Source organism: Dasypus novemcinctus, chromosome 11 (assembly GCF_030445035.2).
Source record: "Dasypus novemcinctus isolate mDasNov1 chromosome 11, mDasNov1.1.hap2, whole genome shotgun sequence".
NCBI classification, from domain to species: domain Eukaryota; kingdom Metazoa; phylum Chordata; class Mammalia; order Cingulata; family Dasypodidae; genus Dasypus; species Dasypus novemcinctus.
Window position 1 is genome coordinate 26,839,525 of NC_080683.1, and position 23,516 is coordinate 26,863,040.

Below are 23,516 nucleotides of genomic sequence, written 5' to 3' on the forward strand. Positions count from 1 at the left end.
AGTACTTCCTCCCACTTGAAACTATCTCCTCTTTGGTGCTGATTCCTAGTTCCCCTCCGTTCCTTCTTTGCTTTCCACAGGCTCCTCTTCCCACAACCTGAATGTAGGCAAATCCTAAGATTCTAACTTTGTCCTTCTCTCCTCTGCTTACTAGTACTCTATTCTTGAACTATGGTAAAAGCTTCGGCTACTTAAGCCATTTACTTTATGCACATGAATTTAGTCCCATGTCTCCACCTGTTGAATTCTAGCCCTGCTTTCAACTGGGGTGGTGGTGAGGGAGCACCCAACCTGGCTATCCTAGCTGGGCCTCAAGGTGCTCATTATTCTCTGTACGTCCTCCCTCCCCAACCTCAGATAATAATTATTTTAATAGCCAGTAATGAAAGAGCACCTGCTATGAGTTACAGATCACTTATTTTAATGCCAATGATATCTCTGTGAGGCCGATGTTTTATTCCCAATTTATAAATAAGGAAACTGAGGTCAGTAACATTAGATAATTTGCCCAAATTCACCCAGCGGAATTTGGATTCCAAGTCAGATCTAACTGAATCAATCTGTTAGTTTTTATGCTTTGAGAACAGTTTATGACAGCAGTTAAATTCATGGCAGATTACCTGGTTTCCAATGCTGGCTCTGTCACTTCCTAGCTAGTGACTTCAAGTCTGATACTTAAAATCCTCTGTGTCTGTTTCCCAATCTGTGAAATGGGGATAATAAAAGACCCACCTCCTGGGTTGTTCTGAGGACTTAATGAATGCAATCACTTAGAACAGTGTCTGGCACACTGTAAGTATTTCTGAAGTGTTAGCTACTATTCTTATGCAGCATTGCCACTTCTTGTCACCCCTGTTTCTTGTTAAAGAAATGGCCATCTTGCATTGATCTTTGAATGTATTTACAACATCCTTTTAACAAATATTACCAATATTTTGGTAATAGTTTTCAAGTACATCTCTATGTATCCATTGCTTATTACTGAAAAAGAATAGAATAGCCTTCTCAGTGGTCTACTGAAGGGGTCTACCCTCCAATAATTTGATGTTTCTCAAAATATATGCATAGAACACATGTAGTTGTTTAAAATGCAAATAGCTAGGCCACATTCAGAGATACTGATTTGGTGAGTCTGGAGTGAGGTCTATTTATTTGAATTTTAATACACTCCCCAAATGATTCTTATGCATAGAAGTTAAACTATTGTTTGTCCTCCCCTTTTCCAATTTCCTGTCTACTCTGCTCCCATCTCCTACCGCATCCCACATCTTTCTATTGGAGGTAAAACACAGTTTTTGTTTAAAGCTTTATTTGAGTGATAACATCCTTAGGATTATGTAAAACACAATCATTACATTTCTTTTCTTGTGCATTCTTTTGTTTTCTCATGAGCTCTGGTGCCAGATGCTGAGTTTACTTAACTCAGGGAGATAGCATGTTCAGTGCAAAAAGCTGCCCAGGGCTCAGGAGAACTCTCCTGATGCTTTCACTGTGTCCTTGTCAAATTGCTTTACCACATGGGGTCTTAGAGCACTCAGCTGTCACTGAGAAGTTTCATTGAGGTGATCTGGAAAATTCCACCAATTACCATCATTCTTTAAATATCGTAGGCCCTGAAATAAGCGTTTTATAGGAAACCTTTAAAATATACTAATCTTAATATTAATAGTAGACTTGCTATTAAACTAAGGTTTCCAAAATATTTTCCTCTAAAAAACCAAATTAGCTCAAGGTGAATATGTAGGATAATGGCACAAATTTTTATTTTATATCCATTTGTTTCTAGCATTTTTAAAGATATCCACTATGAATACATTAGCAGTGTTTAATCTATTATATAGAATAAAAGCATTCTGCTCCCTATCCCCCTCCTAAGTGGTTAAACTCATTGAGAATCATTTTGGCTATCTCATAAGAAAAATAACATTAAGATCTTTGTTTCTATTTTATATTCATGCAAGGAAGAGACTTTCAGAGTTTTAAAAATAAGGAATGAAACAATGGAAAGTATAAGATCAAATTGAACACAATCCATATCTACTTTTAATATTATTTTATGCAGTGGTTCTCAATTGGGGGCAATTTTGTCTGCCAGGGGACAACTGGCAACACCGAAAATATCTTTGCTTATTTTGGGGGTGGGCACTTTGCTCTAGCCTCTATATTGGGTTGAGGTCAGGGATACTGCTAAACATCCTACAATGCAGAGGACAGCCCCCAAAACAAAGAAATAGCCGGTCCAAAATGTCGAAGTGCCAAGGTTGAGAAAGGCAGATTTAGAGATTAGACAGGATAGTTCAAACCTATCTTCTAGTTTCTAAACTGAAGTATTTCACGGATGAATGGCCTAAGTTCAAACAAAAATAAAAGTCCCACATGGAACTTCTTTATATTTCAGAGAGATAAAGTTGGTGGCATTCAGCTGATGGTAATGTAATCACCACTTCTGCCTTTATTTTGGAATCACAAAGCTTAATTATATGCAACAGCACCCACGGTGAGAAAAGAAAATTGTAATGATGGTACAAAAACAAACAAACAAACAAACAAAACAACAACAACAAACCACCCCAAAAAGTCCTGGAAAAGTTTTAACAACAAAAGTGGTAGCCAGGGGAAATCGAAGTAGATAACTGTCATCCTGTGCCTAAAACAGCTGAACCCTCCTGGAGGCAACTGCCATCAGCCATGCTGTGTCAAAAGGACCCTGTCAAGTAAAGACTGTAATTGCCAACAGGTTTCCTGGAAAAGATGGGGAGAGAGAGAACTAAAATTTTCCATGACTCTGAATTGCTCTAACACAGAGAACAAAGGGGAGGTGGACGTGACAGCTTTTAAACAGACTGTTGCTCTAGGTGAGCCAGGAATAGAGTGACCCTGCAGATGCTTAATGAGCCCAGAAAAGGACATTTTGCTCCATTCTACTTGATGTAGAATATTTTCTGCCTCTAGAGGAAGAAGAATTGCTTCTGTGTACAAATGTTTTTGAGTAAGACACTAGTTTCTTGCTTACAACACATTATAAATGTACAGCGTTTATAGTCTATAAAAACATTAAAAAGGTAAATGAATGGTGGATACTGATTATTCCTGCATAGGACAGAAAAGAGATGAGCCCAGGGCATGGTGAGTGTATGAAATATTAGAGGTCTTAGGGTCAGTGTATGACAGGTACTTTCCTTTCTTCTTTGACAATGGAAAAAACTCCCCCAAATTTTCACAGCCTTGCTTCATTTTTATTCCAGTAAATGATAAAGGGTTGTAAGTAAGAAGCTAAGAATTTGCTTGGTGGGACAAAGTTTTGGGGAGGGGAGTAAAACATAAGAACAGACCAGACACTGGAATAGTTTCTTGATGCTGATTGCCAAGCTTCTTCTGGCCTGCCCCCAGGTGAGTGGTCAAAGATAGGATACTTATACTGAAGCCACTAGCCCGAATGCAACTGTGTAAATTAGGAAAGGTTCCCTTTCTCAAGACACTTTTCCACTCTCTTCCAGAAAATTGGCATGATAACTGTACAAATCTACCACGATTACTATGTCATGGGCACACCCAAGTGTTATACAAAGCACAATGTACAAAACCATGAAGGAGGAGCTATGGTGAAATTATCAATAGAGTTATCAGTAAAGGCTGAAGTTTTAAAATTCAGTGGTCCTAGATCATCCCCAGTTAATAAGAACAAGTGCTGCTTTACAGAAGATTGATAGTTAAACAAATGTGTCTTTATAATGGAGGAATCTGGTGGTCCCCATATGTTTTAGCTTCTTGGCTGCTAAACAAATACCATACAGTGGGTTGGCTTAAACAATGAGAATTTGTTGGTTCAAATTTTTGAGGCAAGAGAAGTTCAAGATTAAGGCATCAGCAAGATGATGTTTTGTCCCAGAAGACTGTGGCATCTGGAGCTGGCTGCCAGAAATCTTTGGTCTTTTGGCCTTTTCTGCCACATGGCAGTGCGTGTCTTCCCCTTTCTTTCTGGGTTCTGTTGACTTCCAGTTTCTGGCAGCTCCCTGTGGCTTTCTCTCTGTGTCTGAATTTCATTCTGCTTATAAAGAACTCCAGGAATAGGATTAAGACCCATCCTAATTCAGTTGGGCCACACCTTAATTGAAGGAACCTCATAAAAAGGTCCTATTTATGGTGACTTCACACCCACGGAATGGATTAGGATTAAGAACATGTTTTCTTGGGATGTATAACTCTAAGCTACCATACCATATTAACCAAGTAATCACATTTAACATCACTAATCTCCTGAAAGAGATGTAAAATTAAATACATAGGATCACCTATGAAGGATACTTACCAAAAATGTTTTATCTGAATCTAATCAAGTCCTTATGTCAAACTTCTGTTTATAGGAAATATAAGAGATAGAAAAAAAGGTAAAACAACATCATGACAAAAGAATCAGATCTGGAATGTAGATCTGGTGTCTGACAAAGTCAATGTCACAAAACAACAATAATAAAATGTAAACCTCTTTGTTGCCCAAACTAGAGAACATATTATTAATGTTTCTGCAATTGTGATGGGTGAATGGCAACATCTACATTGAAAATTTTTCTGGCCAAAATGCTATATAGACCTTTGGATATTTGACAATCATCTTTCAGATTATTTTTTCTTTCCTCTTCATTAATAAACTATTTTATCAAAATAGTTTAAATATTTTAAAACTTTGCTAAAATACATATCAAATACTATAAAAGCTTATAATGTAAAGCAATCATTCCTTGCCCTCATCACTTCCCACCCCCAGAAACAGTCATCTTTAGCGCTTTGGGCTGTTTTGCTATTTATTGTCATGTCCCTAAATAATGTGCTCATACTAGTTTCTCAGTTTATCAATTTTAGAAAATTTACTTTCTTCTATGATAAATGAGGATTTATTTCTCTTACATACCCATCTTGTCTTTCTATCCTCCAATATAGTTATATCATTTTTATAGTTAAATTAATGAAGACTAATTGCATATAAATATAACCAAGTAGTTTCCTATAGTTATGGGGGGTGGGGGAGAGGAGTGAATTCTGTACAACTTTTGGTTTCCCCCTGGTCTTTCCAAACATTTCCACTTTCTTCTTGCAGTGCCTTCTTTATAATAATCCTCTTTTGTTTGTGCTTTTTAATTTATTACTCATTATCGTTTTTCAAAAGCACCAACATTATCTGATGCCATTATTTTTTTGGGGGGTGAGACCCTCCCAGAGTACTATCTCCTGCTCTGATTTCTAGCTCTCTAGGCCTATTATATATGGTTGTCATTCTGGAACTTAGCTTGAAGGCTCTCCTAAGTTCCTGTTTTTCATTATTTTGGTGTAACTATCTTGTTTTGTATAGTGTATTCTCTACAAACTTCCTAAGAAAGGAAAGACATAATATCTGAGGCTTTGTATATCTGATAATGTCTTTATAATGCCCACACACTTATGCTTAATGCAGACTGCCAGACTGTAAACCATTTCACTTGAGGTTGGGAGGGCATTGCTCCATAGTTACGTGTTGTTAGGCAGTTGCTGTTGAGACGTCTAATGCTATCTTACTTTTTGCTTATTTTTGGGTGGCCTGTTTTATTCTCTCTAGAAGTTCTTAAGATGTTTCTTTACCTATTCCTAGAAACCTCGAATTTCATAATTACATGTCCTGATATTGTTTTTCTTCATTCTATCAATATGGTACATTACATTGATTGATTTTCATATATTGAACCAGCCTTGTATTCCTGAAATAAATCCCACTAGATTATGGTGTATAATCCTTTTAATGTGCTGTTGGATTTGGTTTATTAATAATTCACTAGGATTTTTTGCATGTATGTTCACAAGAGATAATGGTCTGTAATTTTCTTTTCTTGTGATTATCTTTACCTGGCTTTGGTATTAGGGGGATGCTGGCCTCATAGATGAGTTAGGATGTGTTCCCTCCTCAATTTTCTGGAGAGTTTGAGCAAGATTGGCTTTAACTCTTCTTGGAATGTTTTGTAAAATTCACAAGGGAACCATCTGGTCCTGGACTTTTCTTTTTTGGGAAGTTTTTGATTCCTAATTCAATCTCTTGTTATTAGTCTGTTGAGATCTTCTATATCATCTGATTCAGTTTGTGTATTTCTATGAATTTGTCCATTTCATCTAAGTTATCTAATATATTGGCACACAATTGTTCATAGGATTCTCTTATAATCTTTTGTCTTTACGAAGTTGGTAGAAATGTGCTCCCTTCCATTTCTGATTTTTCCTTTTTGTGTCCTCTTTTTTTTTCTTTGTCAGTTTAGTCAAAGGTTTGTCAATTTTATTGATCTTTTCAAAGGACCACCTTCTGGTTTCATGGATTCTTTCTCTTGTTTTCCTATATATTCTCTGTTCCATTAATTTCTACTCTAATCTTTATTATTTCCTTTCTTCAGCTCACTTTGGGTTTAGTTTGCTTTTCTTTTTTGGAGCTCCTCCAGGTATGAGGTTAGATTGCTGAGTTGTTTCTTCTTTTTCATTGTAAGAGTTTTATAGCTATAAATTTTCTTGTATTATTTCTTTAAGAATTTCTCCACATCAGTTTTCTCTGATTTGATTCTGTCTGGCTCTTACGTTTCAATACTTAGTAAGTTTGTTTTTCCTTAAGTTTATAGGATTTTTTTTAGTTTTATCATCTAACTTTCTGATAAATTATTTCATCATTTATATTTTTAATTTTCAAGAACTCTTGTTATCTAAGTTTCTTTTTTCATGGCATCCTATTCTTATTTTATAGATGTAATACAGTCATAAATCTGAGTCTATTACAGGATTTCTTTTAAAAAATTCTCTTCTTTCCTTTAACAGCTTGAGATATAATTCACATACCATACAATTAATTTCAATGGTTTTTAGTATATCCACAAATATGTTGATCATTATCAAAGCCAATTTTAGAACATTTTCATCACTTCAAAAAAGTACCCTGTACCCTTTAGCTATCTCCCTGTCTCTCTCGTCAGCCCTAAGCAAACACTGATCTACTTTCTGTCTTCATAGATTTGCCTATTCTGGATATTTCATATATATGGAATCAAATAATATGTAGTCTTGTGAACTGGCTTCTTTTACTTAGTATAATATTTCTAAAGTTCACCCACGTTGTAGCATGTATCAGTACGTCATTCCTTTGTATAGATATTTCATTTTTTATTCATCAGTTGATGGACATTTGGGTTGTATACATCTTTTGGCTATTATGAATAATGTTTTTATAAACTTCTATATATAAGTTTTTATTCCCTGAGTAGATACCTAGGTATGGAATTTTGCTTGGTCATATGGTAATTCTATGTTTAACAGTTTAAGGATCTGTCAGACTGTTTTCCAAAATGTTTTCCAAATTTTACATTCCAACAAATAGTCTATAGGGGTTCTGATTTCTCCAAATTCTTGTTAACACTTTTCATTATCTTACTTTTTGATTCTAGCCCTGCTAGTGGGTGTGAAGTGCTATCTCATTGTGGTTTTTGGTTCGCATTTTCCTGAAGACTAGTGATGCCAAGCATCTTTTCAAGTGCTTAGCGTCCATGTGTATATCTTCTTTGAAGAAATGTCTACTCAGATAATTTGCCCATAATATGCAAAACCCAAGGTCACAAAGTCAATTTTTTCAAAAAAGAATTTTATAGCTTTAGCTCTTATATTTAGGTGTTTGATCCATTTTGAGTCAATTTTTGTATATGAGTTCAACTTCATTCTTATGCATATGGATATTCTGTTGTACTAGCATGATTTGTTGAAAAGCGTTCTTTCCCATTGAATGGTCTTGGCAACCTTATTGAAAAATCAGTCAATCATAGACACATGGGTTTATTTTTGGACTTTCAATTGTATTCTATTGATCTATATGTCTATTCATATGCCAGTACCACACTCTTTTGAATACTTTTGCTTATAGTAAGCTTAGAAATTGGAAAGTATGAATCCTCCAACTTAGTTCCTCTTTTTCAAGATTGTTTGGCTTTCTGGATTCCTTGTCATTACTTGAATTTTGCCAGCTTCTAAAAACTAGCCAGCTGATATTTTGATAAGGATTGTGTTGAGTCTATAGATGAATTTGGGGGATACTGACATTTTAACAATATTAAGTCTTCCAATCCATAAACATGAGATGTTTCTCTGTTTATTTAGATCTTTTAAAATTTCTTTCAACAGTGTTTTGTAGTTTCAGAGTATAAGTTTTGTACTTCTCTCATTAAATTTATTTTTAAATGTCTTATTCTTTGTCATCTATTTTAAGCGGATTGTTTTCTTAATTTCATTTTTGAATGTTTACTGCAAGGTTACAGAAATACAATAGGTTTTCTATACATCTTGTATCCTGCAATCTTGTTGAACTTAAATAGTACCAATATATTTTTAGTGAATTCCTTTGGATTTTCTATATACAAGATCATGTCATCTACAATCAAAGATAGACTGACTTGTTTCCAATATGGATGCCTTTTTTTTTTTAAATTCCTTGTCTAATTGCCTCCAGAGACCTTAAATGGTAATAATCGTGCTTTTATTTTTTTAATTAAAAATTTTTTTAAAAATACATTTTTCACTAGTTTCACTAAATTAAGCTGGTCCATGGACCATTTTACACTGTAAATGTTGGAAGTGGAAGTCCAATTCTTTTTATATTTCTTCTGAGGTTCTTTGCCCTCATCCTTCCTCTCTATTCAATATTTGAGGTATTCCTGAAATGTCTGGTGATCCTTGGTTGTCCATTCATATTTAAAATTGAGGCACTGATATGCTGATTGCTCTGTAGAAGAGCAGGAACAGAAGCAGAGAAATCAGTGTGAGTCCATTACAGAATTTAACTTAAGGATATTGCAAAATTATGTTTTTAGAATAGAATATAAAACAAAACAAATAATTCAAAGTTAGAGTAAGGATAAGTGTGCTAATCATTTCATCTTTCCTAGATGGAACATAACAACACTATCTAAATTTGAAATATATAGTTCTGCTGGCACTCCCCCCCCAACAATTTTAAAAATTGCTGACTTTAATAACTCCTTTTTGCTTTAATTTAGAAGGATCTTTTAAGAATAAATATATTTTGAGTGAAGAGATATTTATCTGAGGTTCATTAATTCCTATAATTTCCTTTGGGCATTCTTTGGTTAAGTTAAAGCAAAACCAGATTTAAATGAAAAAACCCAGGTATAATATAATCATATCTTTGTAAGTTCTATTCATACTATTTATCCCTCTGACTATCTACATTGTTATATATCTACTAGTCTTCTGCCTGTCTATAATATATATAGAGAAAAGTCTGTAATGAATTACCAATTAATAATGCTGACTATTTCTGGGTGGTAGGATTTGGGGTCCTTGACTACTTCCTTCTTTTTAAATTTTTGTATTGATTGACATTTGAAATAATAAGAATGTATAATTTTTAGAAAATAGTCATTACAATGCAAAAGCAAAACTCAAGCAACCAATCTGTTAACCAACAAACAAATCAGGGCTGAGACCGAGGTGAGGCAAGTGAGATGCCTGGGGTATAAAATTTAAGAAGGAACACTGTTTCACCGTCATGTAAATACACCCTAGGCTCCACATTCCCACACTATAGTCCCAGCCCTGCAAACAGTACAGGGAGGACTGGCAGATCAATATAGGTGTAACTCTCCTTAAAAGAAATCTTGGCTCAAAACTTTAGAAGTTAATTGATCAGGCACTCTCAAACTAACCACTAGTTTTCTCTTTCCTTTCCTTTCCCTCCAATTCAAAACATGGGTGACATGTCACACTTCTAGCATTTCTTGCTTCTCCTTCATCCAAGGCTTTCCTGATTGCCTTAGGTAAGGCAGCACACTCCCCCCTCATTTTCTTGCTTTAATGTCTCCCTATCAGTTAACACTTTACTTTATATATGCAGTTTTATTTAGTGTATTGTGTTTATTGCCTGTCTCACATTATTAGAATATAGCCTCCACAATGCTACCTTCTTGAAAGAATGATTGCACACAGGTTTCAGTTAGTATTTGCTGAAGAGAAGAATGATTGAGATCCTTGTATGTTATCAAATGACTGTGGGCCAGGCACTGCTCTTGAGACTATGAAGATGAATAGAATGCACTATCTTACACCCTATAATGAGTCCACATACCAGAGTCCCCTCCCTGCCTCTGCTTCCAGCTCTATTACACAATCATTATCTCACACGGTTTTTTTTTTTTTTTACCTTTTTCCTTTCCTTATACTCACTTTTTTTTTCTTTCCCCAGCTCTTGACCAATTATCAAAAGAAAATAACATTTATCTCTTAAAAATATTACTGATAAGACTAAAAGGTCATACTAGTAATTACACATTAATCAAGGGAAAGTTGATTTTTTTTTATTAGAGAAATTATAGGTTTTCAGAAAAATCTTGCAGGAAATACAAAATTCCTACATTAAACCCCAATCCATTATTTATACTTTGCTTTAGTGTGGTACCTTTGTTACAACTGATGAAAAATATTATTATAATTGTACTATTAACTATAATTCATGGTTTACATTAGGGTTCCATGTTTGTATTGTATAGTTCTTTAAAAAATATTTTAAAATTCTAGTAACAACCTAAAATTTCCCCTTTTAACCACTTTCAAATATATAATTCAGTGGTGTTAATTACATTCACAATGTTATGCTATCACCACCATCCATTACCAAAATTTTCTATCACCTCAAACAGAAATTCTCTGCCAATTAAGCATTAATTCCCCATTAAGGCAAAGTCAATTTTGCAAACAAAACCAACAGTATTATTAATTGTAAACATCTATTAAATGCTTGCTATATACCTGACTCTTTGCCAGACATTTTATGCATTGCCTCATTTAATCAGTACAGATATGGAAACTGTGGCTGAAAGAAGTAACCTGTGATCACAGAGCTAGTAACTGGTTTGAACCCATGTCAGTGTGATTCCAGGGCTCAAGCCTTCTACCTCTTTCCATTACTCACTAACTTAGCTCTAGGAGACCCCCTGTGGGGTCCTTCCCTCCACCCTCTTCCCACACTACCAGCAGAATGAGATGCTGCTGTCCTGTTTCCACAGAGCTGTATTCATACCCTACTGGAGCTATTATCAAATAAAATGTTAGGTGTGTGTCTGAAAGGTTAAGCTGGTATGTTTTTTACTTATTACCAGTGTCATGAACTATTTGCTTTCCCTTTTCATTGTAATTAGCATTATACTAGAAGTAGTAGCTTCAGATATAGATTTTTTAAAGGTCTCCAAATCTGGCCTCTTACTAGCTGTGTGACCTTGGGCAAATTGCTTTACCCTTTTGACTTTAGGTTGCTCATCCGTAAATTAGGGATAATGGTACCAGCATTACAGTGTAATGAGAATAACCCAAGATAATGTCTGTAACATGCCTGGCACAGTGCCAAGCACAACATAGGGTTCAGGGCATAGATTTCTCTTCAATTCTCTCTTTTACAACCCATTCCCACCTTGACTCTGACTCTTCTGCTGTACCTTACATTTCAGTTATGTGCCATATGTTATGGATTATATTAGTTATCTATTTTTTTTAAAGATTTATTTTTCATTTCTCTCCCCTTCCCTGCCCCCCCCCAACTGTCTGCTCTTTGTGTCCATTCGCTGTGTGTTCTTCTGTGTCCGCGTGTATTCTTGTCAGCAGCACCCGGAATCTGTGTCTCTTTGTTGTGTCATCTTGCTGCGTCAGCTCTCCGTGTGTGTGGCGCCATTCCTGGGCAGGCTGCAAACTTTTTTTTCATGCTGGGTGGCTCTTCTTACAGGGCACACTCCTTGCTCATGGGGCTCCCCTATGCGGGGGACACCCCTGCATGTCATGGCTCTCCTTGCGCGCATCAGCACTGCGCATGGGCCAGCTCATCACATGGGTCAGGAGGCCCTGGGTTTGAACCTTGGACCTCCCACGTGGTAGGCAGACACACTATCCCTTGGGCCAAATCTGCTTCCCTTAGTTATCTATTAATGAACAACAAATTTCCCCAAATTTAGCAGCTTAAAACAACAAACATTTATAACCTTAGTTTCTGTAGGTTTAGGAATCTGGGAACAGCTTAGCTGGAGGGTTCTGGCTCAATCTCGTGTGAGGCTACAATCAAGATGTTAGCTGGAGCTTTAGTCATCTCAAGGCTTGACTGGGAAAGCATCTGCTTCCCAGAATACTTTTGTGACTGCTGACCACCTCAGAGGCTCTCTTTCCAACCTTGTTCATGTGGTCTTCCCCACAGGGCTGCCTCAACATGGTAGCTGGCTTTCCTCAGACAAAGCAATCCAAGAGAGAGCAATCAGGATCACCCATAGTCTTTTTACAATCTGATCTTGGAAGTGATATCCCATGGCTTTTGCTGTATTTTACTCATTAGAAGCGAGTCACTACATCCAGCCCATGCTCAAGGGTAGAGGATAACATAAAGGAGTAAATACCAAAAGGGAGAGATCACTGGGGCCATATTAGAGTCTGCCTACCACGTCTTAATAGTCTTACAGGACTAGCCCGGGGATTATGATCTGTCCAATCTTATTTCATTACTATTATGGAAAAGCCAGTCCTGCTGGCTTACTTATACACTTTGGGAACATAACTGTTGCTGAGCAGGTAACTGGCTGTGACAGCACAATCCACAAAAAATAATAGCAACATCAATAACAAAATGACTTTGTTTGAGTCTTACAAGTTACCACAACATCTGTACCTTTCCATTCCTATTCAATGCTGAGCTATACTTTTCCTCTGAGTCTGTTTATTTCTTGATAACCATTTCCCCTTTGGCTGTCTCCCTGGTACATTTTTTACTTCCTCCTCTTTAGTCTACGGTCACACACACGGTCCAGCTTCCTTCCTTAGGGAGTGCCAAAGATCAGGTAGAGAGTCATGGTGAAATATAAATACCAAACCACTCTTGGAGGCCAGCTTGTTTATTATTCCCAACTAAGTCACAGAGTGCCCCAGCCACCTCCTCAGACCAGAGCATCCTGCCTCTGGATTTACTTCCCTCCCTCTTACTAGCTGCCTTTATCTATAGCACCGCCTGGTTGTATTATCGTCTCCAAAGGGGACAAAATGGATCAAACTTGATATTTATATCCACTCAGGTTTAAAGATTATATAAATATAAAACAGGTATGATGTAACTAGTAAAACATAGCAAACATTAAATATGTATTAATTTTTATTGTATAAATATTAAAACATGTATTTTATATAAATATTACCAGTTTGGGAATTTAAAAAGTAGATACAACAATGGAAGTTTAATATTTCATGTTCTTCCATTTTTATGAATTATTCTGAGTTCATTTTATTAAAGACAATATTTAATTATTTGACTATGATTGCCAATCACTATTGCACTTAACGAATTCTGCTTTTGTATTATTCCTTTTCAGTGAAGTAGAGAGAAATAAGGAACCACATGAATACATAAAGAAGATAAGGAGCTTCAGGCAGGTAAATATTCTGAGGCAAGTGGTAAATATTCTGAGGCAGTTACTTTGGGAAGGGAGAGAAAAAGTAATAACAGAAAAATAGAGGTTTACTGGCTATGAATCATGAAAGAAAATATTTACAAAAAATAAAAACCTGTTAGGATAATTTATTCACAGTGGACTTTCTGTCATTTACTTATGCTAAAAGGTATTCTTAGCAGAACATTTTGAGGACAAAGAAGAATCCCAGACATTTTGGAGTTGTCAGGGACCTTACATACTTTGTCTTCCCATCTGTTCTGATGAGGAATGAGAAACTAAGGCACAAAAAATGTGCCTCCTCTGAAGTCCAATGGTATTTTGTTGAAGAGCCAGGACTGGTACTTACTTAACCCTGGTGGCTTTTGTTAATAATTGTCCTTAATGGTGTGAAAGGTTTAGGTGTTTACATACATAGATATGACTTTTCTTTTGGTATCACTCAAGACATTTAAAAATCTGAAACATGCCTGTCAAGTGAACTTTCCTTATCATCTCTGTGTATGTAGATTTCAGGAAGTTGTATTTTTAAAAATTTTATTATTAAAAAAGATTTAGATTTCATAAATGTTACATCAAAAATATAGGATTGACATTGATGTGAAAACAGTGGCCACAGGAGTTGCTGAGAGCAGGGAGAGGGAAGAAGAGGTGTTAGATGGGGCATTTTCAGGACTTGGAGTTGTCCTGAATGATATTGCAGGGACAGATGCAGAACGTTATATATCCTGCCATAAGCCACTGAATGGACTGGGGGATAGTGTAAACTACAATGTAAACTATAATCCATGCAGTGTAGCAGCGCTCCAAAATGTATTCACCAAATGCAATGAATGTGCCACACTGATGGAAGAGGTTGTTGATGTGGGAGGAGTGGGGGGAAGAGGTGGATTAGGATATTTGGGAACCTCTTATATTTTTTAATGTAACATTTTGTGTGATCTATGTATCTTTAAAAAAAAAGACAAAAAAAAATAGGATTGAGGGGAGTGGTTGTAGCTCAGTGATTAGGTTCCTGCTTTCCATGTACAAGGTCCTGGGTTCAATTTCTGGTGCCAACTAAAAAAATCTATCTATCTATCTATATATAATATATATAAAGAGTTGTGATTATACTAAAAGCCATTGGTTATGCATTTTGAATAGATCATAAGGTGTGTGAATAAATCTCGATAAAAATGCTTAATAAGTAATTGTGCATTAATAACCAGAAATGGCAGCTATGTACAGCAGGGGAAGCATAGAGAGATTGAGAGGTGAAGAATTTTCTTGTTCATTTGTTTTTTATTATTATTAAAAAACTGAAAATGCTCTATTGATTGAAGTGATGAATGCACAACTATGTAATTATACCAAACACCACTGATTGTATATTTTGAATAAATTATAAGCTTTATTAATATGTATCAATAAAGTTGATTTATTAAAAAAATATAGGGGGTTACCATATACCCCACCCACCCCTTCCCCATCTCTTCTCCATTAACAATATCTTTCGTTAGCGTGTAACATTTTTAAAGTGAACCTTCTCCAATCTTGTTAACACATCAAATCTGAGAGAGATTAAAACTGTTTGGTCAACTAACAAGGAGGTAAGGATAGACAATCACCATACCAAGCAACTGAGAGAGTCTACACGGCAGGCAAGAATCCCATCCATCAGCCATATGGGATTAAGGCTCCCGGTCAATTAGAGGTGGAATGGGCATCACCATCCCAGAATCCTCAGGATTGGGGAATAAAATATGGACTAGAGTGGACTTACTGGTATTCTACTATAGACTTATTGTGATTCTAGCAATGAAAGAAATTATATCATTGATGTGGAGACAGTGGCCACTGGATATGCTAAAGGCAGGGAGAGGGAAAAAGAACTGTAATATGGGGACATTTTGGGACTTGGAATTGTCCTGAATGTCATCCTGTCATAACATACAGAATTGAGTGGGACAGAGTGTAAACTAAACTATAATCCATGCTTAGGGACAATGCTCCAAATGTGTTAATTAATTGCAATGAATGTACCACACCAGTGAAAGGAATTGTTAATATGGTGAAGGGTGGGAGGTGTGGGGAGTGGGGCATATGGGAATCCCTTATAATTTTTTGTGTAACATTTTGTGTAATCTGTTAATTTTCAAAAAAATAATAAAAATATATTTTTAAAAAACTGGTAAGGGCTCACTTACTAATTAGCTTAGGACTTTTAAAAAGTGGGTATCTTCACAGGTGTTTTTTGGCCCAACTGTTCTCAAACAACATTAATATTCAAGGCTAATACCTAGCATTAGCATTGTGTATTAGATATATACCTACAAAGTTGTATGCAACTTAATTTGGTAAATTATTCAGTTTTGGTTGCATTAAAATAATTACCCATTTAAACCTTTCAGTAAATTCATTTGGCAAAGCAACAGATCCTGGCACAGCAGGAATGACCTCCCGCTGATACTTGCTATAAGATTAGACATCCTCATGCTTGATTTTCTTAAGGCGACAGGCCTGGAGTGTTGTCTCCCCATAAACAGTACCAACTGGTTCCAGTGATAAATTTATAACATCATATACTGATTGTGGTAGGTTGAATTATGTACCCCAACATACACATAATCTGAGTCTGCTTCCCTAGGCTATGAATCCACTGTAAACAGGGTATTATTTCAAAGGAGATTATTTTTAGTCAAGGTGTGGCTGACCCAAGCAGGGTGGGCCTTAACCTGGATTACTGGAGACCTTTTAAAGACACCCTGGGGGAACTGAGAAAAGAGAGGACATTGCCATGTAATGAGAGGAAGCAGAGACAAGCCAAGCAACCTCAAGACTGCCAGCACCCAGTACCAGAACGTACAGAATCTGGAAGTGTATGACACATAGAGCATCTCCTTGCCCCTGGTCTCAATGACCTTACCCCTGCTTCCCCCTCTTCAGGCATCCTTCCACCTAACTCCCTGGAAGCAGCTTTAGCTGCTGTAACCTTGAATGCTGCCCACCCCGAATGCATGTTGTTTTAAGAAAAGAGCACATGCCCAGATGTTTTCCCAAAACTTGCACGCAAGTCTTTGTCCCCCAGCCTCATATAATTTAAAGAATAGTTGCCATAGGTATGGACATACTGCAGAGAACTTCTTGCTGTCTCATTGTCTGTGGTGAGGAAGAGGTAGCTTTCCATGTAGGCTCCTGTAATAAACACTTACGGCATTCAGTGCCTCTTTCTTTGGAATCTTAAGATCTCGTGTGGGGCAGTTTGGGGCAGTATGGGTTGGAGCTCCCTCTATTTCTTCTTTTGGGGTGAGTCCAGATGCTAGTTCAGCAGGATGCAATAGAAAGAAAGCAAGCCTTGCCAGTATCTTGATTTTGGACTCATTCTAGCCTGAAAACCGTAAGTCAATAAATTCCTGTTGCTAATCCAAAACCTGTTAATGTTATTTGCAATACAGTTCAGACAAACTAAGACACTGATTATTTCCCAAACTCTTTAATTTTTATCATTTCAAGGTGTGAAAAGAAATGATAAAAGTAAATTATTTGTTCCCAAGCTACTCACATATTAAGTAAATATTTTTATAGCAAATTGATGCTCCTTGAAAGCATTTCTCCCTTGTGTTTTATAGAAAGAATGTAAAATGGAGATCTGTTAGTTGACTCAGTAATGGAAAATAGTAAGAATGAATTAGAATTGAGATCTCTGGGCGGTCTCTGAAGTAAAGAAATAGGATAAAACCTAAGTATTATATTAACTTAAATATTAAAATATATATTGATCTTATCTTTATTATTTTATTAGTAATAAAATTGGGAAATGAAAAATAAACTATCTAGCATTCTTAAATAGTTAAAAATTTTAAGTACTGTCAACCTGGAAGTTAACAGTTTTTTATTTTCCTTTAAGAAAGCTTTATTAATTACTTCATAGCATTTAAAGCTGGTAGGGCCTAAAAGTGTCTATGACTCCGTCAATTTTATGAATGGTTTAAACTTGACTGGAGAAATATGACACACTGAAGGTTTATTTTAATTAACTGATGAACATACTTTCATTGCTAATGGTCTTTGAATTCTCTGAATGGCACTGCTCATTAGTAAAATCTCAGTTCTGCCTTTAGGTATCTCTTTCTCTTGAATTTTTCTAAAGTAGTCCTTGGCCGTCAGTGAAAACTTCTGACTATATTGATTTAATTTGTATTGTAGGACCTTAACTATAAAATAAGAGAGATATAAAAGATGTCCAAATACTTTACAGTTGAAATACTTTACAGTTTCATCTCTATCAATCCAATAATTCATATATTGTTTATATAAGCAAAGCACTCTTATGATTGGTTTTCTATTGGCTGATAACCGAGGAAAGAGTATTGACGACATAATGCCTAATACATAGTGTTCTGCAGTATAGAAAACTGGATTACATTAACTTATAAACCTCTCAACAGCTCTTTGAGAGGGACAATTTTTTTCTTCTTTTTTTTTTTTTGGAGTCACTGGGGATTGAACCCAGAAACTTGTACATGGAAAGCAGGCATTCAACAACTGAACTGCATTTGCTCCCCTCACCTTCTTTTAAAAAAAAAATAAAATGAATATTAGTGTTAAATAAGATTCACCCAAGATTGCATCCCTAGTGATGGATTCAAAAATTTAATACAAAATACTGAGTCTTTTATACTTCCCCACACAAGAGATAATGTTTGGCTTATTTCTATCAAGGCAAAATGTTTAATATTTGAGTCATCATTAGCACATTTATTAAGAGATTGAGAAAAATTTTTAAAAAGCAGATGAAACTCAAGCTGCTCATTTATTACTTCCCTGAATGAAGTAGATTAAAATCTTTGTAATGTGAAATTTTGGATAATCCAAATGCTGCTATAACCTGTGAAGCTAAGTAAATAAATGACTATACGCATTTTTAAAACAAGGGAGAGGTTTTCTTTCAGTAAGACTGAGTGGTTCCAAATATAATAACTATAACTATGGACAATATATTAAAAAAACCACAACTATCTGTAGGTATTACAGAGTAACTAAAAGCAAGAAGAAACTGAATGTGTGTCTACATTTGAAAACAGAGTGGCACTGGGTAACTTTCCTACTTTTATGTCTTTGACAAGTATAGGTTCTAGTCTCTACAACATGGATGTCTTAGTTTGCCAGAGCTGCTGTAACAAACTACCACAAAGTGGTTGGTTTAAACAATGGGAATTTATTCGCTCACAGTTTGGAGGCTAGAAGTCCAAATCAGGGTATCAGCAGGCCACGTCTACTCCAAAGTCTATAGCATTCTGCTGGTGGTTTGCTGGCAATCAGTCTCTGCTTCTATCACATGGTGATGTTTCTTTCGCACCCACAGGATCAGGGATTAGGATTTGAACACATCTTTGGGGGACATGATTCAATCTACCATAATGGGTCAGCTAAAACTCATGTTTCCTATGGTCTGGCTTGAAGTTCCATAGGTCAGAGATACAGTGACTACAGCAGCTGGAAAAAGAGAGAAGAAAATCTCAGTAAGGACAGAGCTAGAGAGGAAGCTCCAAGTTCTGCATATAAGCTCTGTCCAAATCTTTGGCTGACCCCTAAACTATGCATGTATAGTTCAGCTTCTAAGCAGTCCAGTTAAGGATAAAATAACTGAACAAAAATTAGAGCTGCCACCTACAAGAGAGGAAGTAAGAGTCAGGAGTTTGATTTCAGCCAAGTTCACTGCCTTTTGAAACAAAACTAAAATCAATACTCTTTGGAGGATTATAAGAGATTCCAGAGATTCTATCATTTACAACGATACAATCCAAAATTGTTATACATGGAGAGGAAAATGTGACCCATGCTTTAAAGAAAAGGCAATCAATGATTCACTCAACAGATGAATCAGACGTTAGAATGAGTCTACAAAGAGTTTAATATGGTTATCATAACCATGATCAAGCATGCAAAGGAACATAAGCTGTTAATGAATAAACAAAAAGGAGATCTCAGCAGAGAAATAAAAACTATAAAAGAGAACCAAATGGAAATTCTAGATTTAAAAAGTATGTGATCTGGAAGCCAATATAGCTCAAAAGGTTGAGCGTCTGCTTCCGACATGGGAGCTCCTGGGTTCAGGCCCCAGTGCCTCCTAAAACAAAAAAAAACCCCACAAACAACAAGCAAACAGGTGAAAAAAAACCTACTCAGGGGAGCCCATGTGGCTCAGTGGTTGAGCACCAGCTTCCCGCATACCAGGAATACGAGGTCCAGGGTTCAATCCCTGGCCGATAGTACCTCAAAAACCAAAAATCAAAAACAAAAAAAAAAACTCAAACAAAATAAAAACAAAAAAAAGTACACTATCTAAAATTATATTTCGTATGAGCTTAAAACCAGGTTGGAAATGACAGAAGAAAGAACCAGTAAACTTGAAAATCAATCAATATATATTATCCAATCTGAAAAAAAAAAATAGAGCCTTGAGGACATGTGGAACAATATCAAAGGGTTTAACATTTGTAAATTGGAGTCTCAAAGGAAAAATGAGAGAATGAGGCAAAAATATTTGATAACTGAAAATTTCCCAAATTTGGTGAAAGTTATAAATTCACAGATTCAAATTGCTCAGTTACCCTGAATCAGGTTGTTTCCATTTTCCAAAGGGCTGCCAATGCAAAGTACCAGAAATGAGTTGGCTTTTATAAAAGGTATTTATTTGGGGTAAAAGCTTACAGTTCCAAGACTGTGAAAAGTCCAAATCGAGGCATCAGCAGAGATGCCTTCTCACCAAATTCAGCTACCGTTGATCCTGGCATTGCTGCCACGTGGTGAAGCAAGACCTCTGTGGAGGTCTCTCCTTTCCCCTCCAGTATCTACCATCCTTTGAAGCTCAGCTGTAAGCAATCCTGCATAGGGCTTGCTTCCTTCTGAGCCTCCTCTATCAGTCTCAGCTGTGAGCTATCAGGCATATAGCAGGGCTGAACTCCTCTTGAGATGCTCTGTGGGCTTATGTGCTTAAGTGAACCTTTCTCTTCCATTGCAGAAAAATATGTTTGGTCCCTCTTCCGTCTGTCTGTCTGAGTCTCTCTGTCTCCCTTTTTATCAGACCCAGCAAGTGGGCGGAGATTCAACATGAATCATGCCCCACTGATGTAATCTAATCAAAGGGTATCACACCCAGAGGAATAGATTAATTTACAAACATAGTCTTTCCTTTTGGGATTCATAAAATAACCTCAAACTGCCACACAGGATAAATAGAGGTATATCATAATCAAACTTCTGAAAACCAAAGACAAGGTGAAAATCTTGAAAGCAGACAGAGAAAAATGAAACATTACATACAAGTTAACACCAAATGAAAGGTTGATGATTTCTAATGAGATTAGTTTCCAAGATGACTCACTATTAGCAAGAGGCCTCAGTTCCTTGCTAACTATGGTCAGAAGGACTCGGTTTCTTGCCATATAGACTTCTCGACTGGGTTGCTAGACATGGCAAGCTAGTGTCCTCAAAGTGAATGATTCAGAGAGAGACAAAGCCAGAAGTCACAATGTCTTATAACTTACTATGGATGTGACACACAATCACTTCTGCCATATTTTAAGGGTTAAACAGACCAACCAGGAGGTGGGGATCATTTGGGGCCATCCAGGAGGCTGGGTAACACAATGCAGAATAAATATTTGTTGACTAAAGTGAAGCATGCCTCTGCTAAGCACTAATCTCCATGATCTAATTTAATCCTGACAGCAACCAATAGACCATTCCCATTTTAGAGATGATAAAGCTGAGGCATATAAAAATTAAGTAACCTGTCCAATGCTATTAGGTGGCAGAGCCAGAGTTCATACCCAGATAGCTATAGTCCAATGCCTATTAAAAATAGTTCACAGTGAAAATGAAGAATTTCTTCTTCCAGGAAGAAATTGATTTAGATTGTCTTCCTAATTTTCTTTACATTGAGTCAAATTAATTTGTATTTGGGGAAAGAAACTAGAAATCTATCAAAAGAGAAGTCCTAACATGCTTTAGGAAAGATAAAGAGTCAATTGCTACCCTATTCTACAAGTGGTAAAGTATAGGTTTCATGTATTTTTCTTTCTTACTGGACTAATGTCTCAGATTATTGGCAGATCCTTGGAAACAAGGAAAGCCAAGAATTCTGCCACTGGCTGGAAAGAGTGTCAATTTAACAAAATTTTATCGATCATTTAAGTTGCATTTGGCACTGTGGTAATTGTTGGATCTACAAAGTGAGACAAGACAGTGCCAGATATCCAAGAGGTCACAATCTCCTTGGGGAGTTAAAAAATAATCATAACACAGGAAAGTATAAGCCCCATGGAGAGGCACACATCTAATGTTTACTGAGGTTTGAATTGTTAGAAAGGTCCTTCACATCTTGAAAACACAGTTGCTGTTTATTAAAGTAATGTAGTAAAATAATGTTTGGAAGTCAAAAGTAGATTAAACTGAAGCAGCCAGGCTTTATTTTTTAAAAGGCAATTGGAAAACTTTCCAAGACTGTCTTGCTCACAGTTCCACAGTCTCTTAGTCAGCAAGCAGTTTCCTACTAAGGGTGGCACAAAATTCGTTTTATACCAGTTTCTGGAATGCAAGAATGAAGCAAGCAGGGCCAAGGTTTAAAGTCCAGGTAGGTTTCCCTGAGAATGTAGGAATCAAATCAGGACAAAGAATGAAGAGGGTGGAGTGGGTAGGGCAATGGGAGTTTAGAGATGGACAGCAATGAGAGAGTTGAGCCAGGGATGCAGCAGTGGTACTTAAACCCGCCGCCCCCACTCCCACCCCTCTCTGGGAAGAAAGGAGTCCTCCAAGATCTGAAATGTTGATGTGCCCAACCCATCTATCTTATGCACAAGTGGAATAGGGAGGAGAGTCTGAGACCGAGCTGGGCTCGAACCCACAAAGTCGTGACGCTGGTTTCGCAGCAGTAGTCACAGAAGCTTTTCAAAAACTAGTTTCAGACCAAAATTTGCCTTGGGCACTGAGCATGCTCAGCTTTCAATCTTTCGCAGCAATGTGGGATCCGTGGCTCCAGATTTTAGTTCTGGCAGCTCAGGGGCGGGGATGGGAGTGAGGGAGCGGGAGTGGTGGAGTGGCGAGGACTACAGGTGGGACCTGGAGTGTGAAACCACTTGTAGGGAAAAGTGCGGGGACGGCCAGGCGGGGAGTCAGAAGAGATTACGAGAAAACAATCCTTTAACGTGATTGTTCTTGACCTGGGCCGTAATTCTTCGGGGAGGGACGAGTTGGTTTATTTGGGGATGGGGAGCGTGGAGCAAACACTTCGGTGAGAAGAGGGGCAGTTCAGGGTTGTGGCTGTGGTCCGTGGGTATGAGCTGGGAGTGGGGTGGGGACAGTCCTTATCACCTAACAGTGAGCCTCCTAGGTCCTCCCCAACTACTCCTCCTTGCCGCAAGGAAAATTCGCCCCTTTGCCAGGACGGCTGTCGGTGCAGAAGCGCAGGAGACAGGTGCAGGATGTTTACCTGGTCGCCCCCGCGAGACCTGCCCTTACCCTTCCGCACCGGCCCGGGCCTGCCTCGAGCCGCGAACAGCTGGCGGGGCTGTAACAGGCTCAGAAACTCACCTTGCCAGCTCGTTTCTGCACTTGGGCTCCTGGTCGGACGCATCCGCATCCAGGAGACTCTCGCAGACACACTATCGGATGCCTCTCGTAGTCTGGGGAGGGGGATCCCTTATTACTATGTATATAAACAGTGATTCCTGGAGAAGTGTGTCCGCGTTACAAAGCCTGCAGGCTGCGGGGCTGAGGTCCCCCGCTCACACTTCGGGGGCTGTTGGGGCCCAGAAAGCGGCTGCGAGGGAGGCGCAGGGACCTCAAAACCCCACTGAGCTCCGTAGTTTCGGGCGTCCGCGACGCGCAAGGTACGCTTTGGGGCGGTCCTGTGTGACCCCGGAAGAGAAAGTTGTTTTGGGGAGGGGGAGCGAGGAGAGGAGAGTGACTGAAAGAAAAAGAAAAGTTTTCCAGCCCCTTCGGGCCACCCGTCCCCCGCCTCACTGGGCGCCTTCGCCCCCTCGCCCAGCCAGA

General features: G+C 37.6%; 1 long non-coding RNA gene across 1 annotated transcript in view; it reads right to left on the reverse strand.

Moving 5' to 3' along the window:
• LOC139439991 (uncharacterized) overlaps nt 1-23,353 on the reverse strand; it is a 153,635-nt gene extending 130,282 nt beyond the window's left edge. The window contains exons 1-2 of the long non-coding RNA XR_011650073.1: nt 23,055-23,353; nt 18,691-18,956 (exon numbers count right to left, since the gene is read on the reverse strand). This is a non-coding gene — a long non-coding RNA (uncharacterized lncRNA). The remainder of the gene's footprint in view (nt 1-18,690; nt 18,957-23,054) is intronic.
• Between the last annotated feature and the right edge of the window lie 163 nt (nt 23,354-23,516).